This window comes from Vicugna pacos, chromosome 1 (assembly GCF_048564905.1).
Source record: "Vicugna pacos chromosome 1, VicPac4, whole genome shotgun sequence".
NCBI classification, from domain to species: Eukaryota; Metazoa; Chordata; class Mammalia; order Artiodactyla; family Camelidae; genus Vicugna; species Vicugna pacos.
In genome coordinates, this window is record NC_132987.1 from 42,118,847 (window position 1) to 42,127,402 (window position 8,556).

An 8,556-nucleotide genomic window follows, 5' to 3' on the forward strand; every position below is an offset into this window, starting at 1 on the left:
TTGATATGTCGACAATCAACAGAGCAGGTGTTAGAGTTGGCATTGTTTTCTGGAAGCAAGAGGCAAACCTGGAGAGGAGATAACTAGAAGATCTCCCAGTTTAGGTAGAGGACTCACTGAATGTCACACATTGAGGACACACACTGAGGAGATGTGGGGCTACCGGTGGGGTCATAGAGGCCTGTGGGAGACTGGACTCATTTCCTGTTTATTTTGTCCTACTGTGATCTCTGTGGTGTATACTTTATGGAGGGCTTGAGGCTAGGCTACATCATTGTGGATGATTGTTTACTCAATAAATAATTCTGTAACATTTATTGGCAAGTTGTTCTTCATTTTCCTAAAATTATGCTAATTCAGTATTTATCTATTTTCAAATGCGTAAAACATACTGAATGCCTGGCACTTGTCCATCCAGGAGAAAGAGACTAAAACACATGAGGAAAATATTATACAGAGCTTTTTTCACAATCTGATTTATTTTAAAAATCAACAAAGTGGCTAATGGAACTTTAGGGTAGTAATTTCACATTTATATTAACCTTTAATGAGCCCATGTGGTTTCTTTAAAATCTATATTACCTGTATAAAGAAAACCTATTCATTGGAAATCCAGTCTCTGATTTTGGTAACAGAGCCAATATTCAGAGCCCACAGAGGCCAATTCTAGTGAGCTTTAAAATCCAAGATATTTAACTTTATGATTATAAGACTTTATAATCAACACTTATTTCCCGTGCTGTCAGAAGAATATGTCAACCACCTACTGTAACTAATTTAACTAGTAAATGATTGAAATATTAATGGATAAAACAACAGAGTTGTTAATATTTTTCTCAGGAAAATAACTTTCATACTTATATTAGGCATATTTGCAAATACCCATTTTACTGCCTGAGGTTTTAATATATAAGTTTATAATTTATGTATAAAGAAAAATGTATATGTCCATTCTAATTGGTTAATTCTATATTTTTTCTGTTGAATTGTAAAAGGAAAATATCTAATTGGCCTAATTAATTAGTTATCCACCCCTCTGGGCGGGGCTTTTTGGGTCAGGCTAAGTCTAGGTTGTTGGCCAGCCTATGGTTCAGATCCCCACTCCTGATCCATTCAGTGATCACCCTTTGCTCAAGAAAAATCTGAGGCCACACAGCAAGGGACTGTGAGCAGGATGGATTCTGATATGGAAGGATAGAAGAGGTGCATGCATTATGATTGATGTGTTTCATGTTAAAGGTTTCCGATCTTTCTGTATTGTAAACTACACTGATACACATCCTTGTTATACATCTTTCTGCATTTGTCCACTAACTTTGTTAGGATAAATTTTCAGAAGATTAACTGTTGACTCAAAGGGTATACAAATTTTTAATTTTGCTACCTATCCTGCCATGTTTTTACCATTATATTTCTCTTGATCTCTTAATATTTTACTTACTGAACACCAAGAATATAATACTAACTTCCTCTCTCCATGTGTGTAAACCTATAAGACGTAAAAGTTTCATTTCTGTAATCAGCTCACAAGAGAGGTTGAGCCTTACAATCTTGTTCTTTTTCTTGATTTTCTGTGAAACTGTTTATGAAAGAATTTTAATGTTATTTTGGGAAATATTCATATCTCTAGAATGTTTTTTACTTCAAGAAAAGATTAGGGCAGCTTGACTGCTGCTAGGGAGGCCACAATCCAAGAAAAAGAGAAAGATAAAATTCCAGGTGCTGTTTTTCACAAAATTTCGCAAATTTTGTAAAAGACTTAAAAAAAAACCCCAAAAACCCAAACTGCTCTCAGGGTGGTGGAACAGTTGACAAAGTTTGGAAAGCCAGGCCTGGATGTTCTCAGCCATTCTCTCAGGGAAGTCTGCATTTGTACTCTGTCCTGCCTGCCCGAGGGCTGGTCTGAGGGATGTCCCTAGTCACACTTCAGAGAGAAGAAATCTTCCCTGTGATTTTCTTTATACTTCCCTTGGTGTAGAGCTTCTCAAACTGAGAGGGCAGAGAGGCCCCTGGGAGTTTACTCAAAGTACAGAGTCCTATGCTCCAACCCCTGAGATTCTAAGTTGGTAGTTCTGGGGCCCAAGAATCCGTATGTTTAACAAGTTCCTCAGGTAACTCTGGCACAGGTGCTTGATAAACTGTACTTGGAGAAAAATGGCTTTGAGGACTTAATGGGGACTTTTTGGGTGGGAGGAAATGAAAATTAAGGTTTTTTTCCCATAAAAAAGAATAAAATAATGCCATTTGCAGCAACATGGATGGACCTGGAGATGGTCATTCTAAGTGAAGTAAGCCAGAAAGAGAAAGAAAAATACCATGTCATTCATATGTGGAATCTGAAAAAAAAAAAAAAAGGCACTAATGAACTTTTTACAGAACAGAAACAGACTCACAAACATAGAAAACAAACTTATGGTTGCCAATGGGGAAAGTGGGTGGGAAGGGATAAATTGGGAGTTCGAGATTTACGGATACTAACAACTATATATAAAATAGACATATAACAAGTTTCTTCTGTATAGCACTATGTTGTAGTAACCTATAATGAAAAAGTATATGAAAATGAATATATGTGTGCGTACGTATGACTGAAACGTTATGCCGTACACCAGCTCTTACTGTGCCAGAATCCACTGAGGAGCTCTAGAGTTTCTCCTGATCCTACTTTAGAAATTAGTATGTTGAAGACAAGCCCCTGGGACAGGTCAGGGAGTATGCGGGGAGGTCATTTGGCTGTCTACCAGGAAAGGGTCAGGCTGATGTTATCTGGGTCAAGTAGAACCTGGCTCTTTGCCTTGAAGGTTCAGATACTTGATTTTGTCAACAAACAGGACTGGATCTAGTCTGTAAGCAGGTTCACTTTAACCAAACTCACAGCACTTGGTGCACATGACCCACCTGCCACACATTTGTTTAGAGTTAGAAAGAAACTGGAATATTTGCACTGCAAGGAACTCTCCGCATGCCAGTGCTTTGGCAAGTCCAATTACAGTCAGAAGTTTGCTTCCTGGGTAAGATCACAAGGTCAGAATAAGGGGAGTTCAATGCAAGATTTGCTTTCTGGATATCGTGAGGCTGGTGCATTCATTGCCACAAGTGCGACAGCTTTGCTAATCTTGCTGACCAGAGAGCCTTCTGAGCGATGCATTTATTTCAAAGATTTGTTAATGCTATCAGTTATATTTTAGACCAGAGAACTGATTTTTTCTCTTCAAAGTGACTTTGCCTCTCTTTGCTTCCCTCTTTCCTTTCTTTGTTCCTTTCTTTCTTTTTGTTTATTTTACAGGTAATTCTTATTACCCTTTATCCATCTTAATATCCTTTTCCCAAGTTACTGCCTGGAGTGGGAGGTAGGCATGTAGTTTACAATCACTGGGTCAGATCCTTCAGAGTTGTTCACTAGTGCTGCTGCCCTACTCTCATTCGATTCCCTACTTTCTTTAATTCTCATCTTAACACTGCAAACCAACTTTTACTATTTGTATCTTGTTACAGAAGAAAATCTCTTTTCAATAACTAGAGAGCTGTGCTGTCCAACATGGCAGCCACCGGTTACACATGGTGGCTATTTAGATATATTTTTAAAAATTCAGTTTCCTGGTTGCACCAGCCACATTTCAAGAGCTCAACATTTAACTAAGAGTTCTCTCTTGAACAATATAGATATAGAACATATTCATCACTGCAGAAAGTTTTACCGGACAGCACTAGTCCACAGACTCCTACATTTAAAAGAAGTGAGAAGATCCTTGAATATTTCATATGCCAAAGTTAAAAAAAAAGGGGTATTTTAACTAGTTGATTTGTTGTTGTTGTTGAGAACTCTATTGCTAGTGAGATTTGGCAGTTCTAACTAAGTCCAGTGATACATAAAATTGAAGTGTGTGGGTCTTTCTGCCATTACCCCATCCTTACACCTCTTTCTCAGACTCATTTGGTTGAAAGTAACAGAAACCCACTTGGGCAAGCTCAAGCCTGAAAAAGAGGATATAGTTCAAAGTTGCAGGATCCTCCAAGGACAGTTGTGCAGCTCAGCCTGGAACCAAACTGGAACCTAAGACTTCGGTCTTATCAGCACTCTATCTGCCCCTCTCTTTGCATCTGCCTCATTTTGGTTTCTCTCTACAGAGCAGCTTACAGTGCTTTTCTTCTCCATGATAGAGCAATTACGACCACCAATAGCTCCCAAGATTATATTTCCTCCATTCAATATGCCAGGCCATCTGAGGCTAGACTCTTTCAGTGTACATTCCAGTCATCTCTGGGAAGGTGTTCATTGGCCTAGCTTGGCTCGGGTATCCATTCTTGGTCCAACTGGCTATGACTGGGGGCAAGGTCAACCATCGTGGCATGAATCCCTGCTGCTATGGCCACATGGTTCACAGGGTGGGGCAGGAGCCAGGAACAGACACAGAGCTTGGTAGCCAACCCTACAAGAGGCCACTGAAATTCTCAGTCTACCATTTGGTGGCTCAGGGCTCCCCTCTTTAGTTATTTACCTGATCTTTCCATCACTGAATTATACCATGAGTATATTCTATTTCTACATCCTCCTCTGAGCAATGTTTTTTTTAATCTTGTGTACCATTATAATAGAATTCTGCTAGATGACCAATTATTCTGATAGACAGCAAACTGTAGCAAAGATTTCAGATAACTGATACCCAGAATATCCATTTTGTCATTTGATAAATGGGGATATTGTCTAATTAGCTTGGAGTATTGTTTTGAGGTTTAGAGAGTAATAATAATAATAATAACAATAATAATTCTACTCCCTTCTAAATAATATATTTTCAATTTAACTTGAATATTAATGGAAATAAAATATTTTATGGGAATTTCAAATACTGTGTCAGAAAGGCAATGGGGGAGATAGAAACTTTAGTGACCCTGAGATCACATAACGTAAAACTTTAATCCCATTTTTTTACATTCAGATTGATCCTACATAGAACTCAGTTGAGTATATGCATAATCTTTTATAATTTTTTTTATAATCTGAAGGGAAAGATTTACCTAGTTATGTGATTTTGAGCACAACACTGTGCCAGTTTCTTCATCTATAAAATGGGATAATAATAGACACTACCTCATAGGGTTGTGAGGATTAAATGAGTTATTATCTGTAAAATAGAATAGAACAAAGCCTAGCAATAGTAAACACTATATAAATGTTAACATTGATTATTATTCTTTAATACATTGTTTCTTAAACTGTAGGTTAAAATGCATTGACAACGAAATACACTTAATATGTCTGTTACATTCACTTTAGAGTTTATTGCAATCTAAGCCTGAAAATTCAAACATTCCTAACATCAGCCTTTCCTATTTTACCTTTTCTGGCTATTCCTTTTTGCTTTCTTCCTCTTACTTCCATTCCAATTCCACAGAACATAAGTTAAAACTTGAAGAAAAGAAGTGCTATGTGACACTATTCAGGAAAAGGAGGTTAATAGTTTTTAAGTATCTGGTTCTCATCTTATTTAAAGCATGAAAATAGGAATTGGAATCTTGTAGATTAGTATTGATTTGGCAGGTAAGAGGAGAATGGAGCCCCAAGGAGAAAGTCTAGTCAATGAGGGGAAGTAACTTTGTACTGGCAGGGACAGTAGCATTAAGCTAATATGGGAAGTAAAGTGCATGGGGAAGAGGATAGATAGGAAAAAGATAAAAGTGCTCTGAGAAAGTTAAAGAGCATCATTATGGTCGTAATTCTGACAAGCAGAAATAAATGAAAAGCTACAGAGAAAAATGGGATGGAAAAGGAAACAGTTGAGAGTCTTTTGTGAAACTGAAGGATCTTGTAGCATTTGACTTGCTGCTTAAAAATATTTCAAACAAGTTTTTGTTGTTGTTGTTGAGAATCAAGGAAGGGGGAAGAGGAGGCTTTGGAACCATCAACCTACACCTAGTTTCTCTTTCTTGGAAAAGAGCAGAAGGTGTAAAGGAAATCATAAGCCTGTTGGTAGGCTCAATTAACATTTATTTGACTTTTCTTACCACTCCTGCATAAAAATAAAATGAATTTACATTGAATGTTTGCATTTCACCCTATCCTTTTTGCTTCCGTATTCTTAATAACTGATATTAGCAAGTCATTATCAATAGAGCAGTAAATATAGACAAGAGGAAAACATTTGCCGCAAACCATTTATCAGGCCACATGGCAGAACTGGCCTTCAAATTTATAACCTCGAAATTCTTGCTTTTATTACTACCAGACGTCCATGACTACTGAAGAAATTCTAGACCACCTAGTACCAGTCGGTTGTATCTTCTGTCTGTGCTGCTTTAAGTTGAGACAATGCGTAGGGTCCCCTACCCCACCCCCAGTCATTTGGAATTTTTACATGCATACAGGCACACACTCTCACTCCTGCTGGCAGCTAAGATGGTGAGGTAGGAGGCCATGCAAAACCTATCTAATAGCTATTTCCTGGGGGGGGAGGGGTTGGGGGTGTGTAGCTCAGTGGTAGGGTGCATGGAGTTCAGTTCCCAGTATCTCCATTAAAAAAATAAAAAAAGAATAAGAATATTTACTAACCAATACATAAACTGACTTTAAACTGACTTTTAAACATTGATGAAGACCATCAGTAGGTGGGGATTACAATATTCATTACCTCATCATGTTTATTTTTTCTAAGGCCTGTATTCTCTGTGTCCATTCAATTCTGTTTCTGAGATAAAGAGCCATTACCACTTCTTTCAGTGCTTTTGTTTGACATTATACAATCAATTTTACTGATAATTTCCAAAAATCCGTAAGTAGACCTGCAAAAATGTGGGTTAATGTGCACCTCCCCATCTACATCAGATCTATGTAAATGTACCCTGCTTAGTTTCACTTGAGTTCAAACCTGTATCTTTGAGGCCAAGACCTTGGGAATTCAAGGGCAAAGTGAATTTTAATTTGGTACATTTTGTACTTTGATGAATAATGAAAAAAGAAAAAGAAAAAAAAAAAAGAAACCCTCAAAGCTTCACTGGTTCTAGTCACATTTGCCTGTTGCTATTTCTCAACCCATTGTACATAAAATCACCAGCACAAAAGATCCTTCCCTCAAAAAACAGATTCCTGGAGAAAGCAAATCAAAAGAACAGGGGAGGGGAAAACGTGCTTGATTTCTCAAAAGTCTATGTACTGTCCAATTGATTTTTGGTCCTTAGGTCCTTGGATGTGCTAGCAAGTAATTAATTTTTATGGCTCATAAAATGACTACTGAACGTGTACCATTAACCGCAGTTTGAAATCACTTTTTAAAAAATCTGTCATTTTGGTTTCTAAAAAAAATTTTTTTTTTTTCCTCGCTAGACAGGAGCCAAGTGCTGAGAGCTGACCAGATGCCAAGTCTCAGGACTGTCCCGTCTTCCACATCAGACCTTCAGCCGGGCCTTCTGAATATCCTCGAGGTTAGAAAATCTATTCCCCAGACTCGCAGATGCTGTTCTCCCCCCACTGGCTCTGCACAGAACATCATTATCTTTGCTGAGCTTCTGTCTCTATGGCAATAACAGATGGGAAATGCTGCGGAATTATTCATGTTCTGGAAAGGAGGCAGTCAAGAAGGAGGGGAAGGTGGTGGGGGGTGGGAGAGGGGGCACGACCTGGGAGAAAGGCGCTGGGGGTTTGAGGCACGGAACTTGGGAGTGGAGGGAATAAGAGGCTTCTGAGCTTCTGGTAGGCCCGTTGGGAGGAAAACGGGGGGTGGGGAAATCTATGAGCACAGGAGCATTCCCAGTTGGCTGCCTCAAAATGTGGACCCCACATGAGTGACCTCGAAGCAGTAAAACCAGGAGAAATTGGACGACAATGAGCAAAAAGAAAAAAATAAAAAAAAGTAGGAGACAAAGCTCGAGTCTTCTGAATTCGGTGCACCGAGACCTGGAGGACTGTTTCAGTTCCTGATCTTGCGGTGGGGTGCAAAAAAGGGGTTTTTCTTGGTGTTTCGAAATATGACGGAGCAGCTCGGCAGAGTTCAATATGCTAATTGGCTAGCCTGGGAACACGGACCAGGACACCACTCTGTTGGGCCCTCAGGGTCACAGCCCAAAGCTCTGAAGTCGTTGCTTTTCTAGTCTCATCTGGTGTTCTCCTCCAAAACAAAACCCCAAACCCTTCAGTAAACACGGTAGAAACATGTAATTTCTAGGTCCCTTTTGGAACCGAGAGAGCAGTCTGGTGAGGGGGTGGGGGCGAAGGGAGGCTGAGAAGTAGAGACAAAAATGTTGTCTCTCGGTTTTGCCGGAACTTTGGTCAGTCCTTTGGCCCGGCCCGATGGAGGAGGAGGTCAGCCTGGCGAAGGCGTCTGGGCGGAGGCCACCCAGGACAGGCGGGGGCCGCCGGGGTGGGGCGGAGCGCAGCGCAGGCAGCTGGCGGGGCGGCCCTCCCGCAGGAGGCCCCGCGGGGGCGGGGGGCAGCCCCCGCGCGCAGAGCCCACACGGGGGGGCGCGGCTGGGCGGCCGCCACCCGGCTGCCTCCGGGGCGGGGCGGCCCAGCTGCGGCCGCGCTGGGGGAGGGTCGCCCGTGCCTGACCTCGGGCGGCGGCG